This window comes from Penaeus monodon, chromosome 33, assembly GCF_015228065.2.
Source record: "Penaeus monodon isolate SGIC_2016 chromosome 33, NSTDA_Pmon_1, whole genome shotgun sequence".
NCBI classification, from domain to species: Eukaryota; Metazoa; Arthropoda; class Malacostraca; order Decapoda; family Penaeidae; genus Penaeus; species Penaeus monodon.
The window spans coordinates 23,290,064-23,290,405 of record NC_051418.1 but is presented as its reverse complement, the minus strand read 5'-3'; the positions used below and the strand labels follow the sequence as shown (position 1 = coordinate 23,290,405).

General features: G+C 57.6%; 1 protein-coding gene across 1 annotated transcript in view; it reads right to left on the bottom strand.

The window, feature by feature from the left end:
- The window catches only part of LOC119594151 (POU domain, class 2, transcription factor 2-like), a gene marked incomplete in the record, with an annotated part of 67,768 nt that overhangs the window by 5,055 nt on the left and 62,371 nt on the right, over nucleotides 1–342 (bottom strand).

Here is a 342-nt window from a genome sequence, read left to right as displayed (position 1 = left end):
CTATCTTCGCCTCGCCCCCCACTTAACGCCCCCCCCCCCCAGCTGAGGGACGGGACGAAGCTCTAATTAAAACAACCGATCAAAAGGTCAGTCGAAAGAACACGCGGGAGGGAAGGTCGAGCTCGTGGTTAGTCCGCCGTGGGATTTCCGACCTTACGAGAGGAGGTCCTGTGGATTAGCACTGTGCCCCTCCTCCTCCCCCGTCCGGTGTCTTCGTCGGAGTTATGATCATTTCGGCGGGAGAAAAGTTGCCGGAGGAATTACCTGGCTAAACAGGGCGGCGGGCTGCCTCGGCTTCGTGTTATGGCCGTGAACATTTGATGTGTCAATTAGGGGCTACAC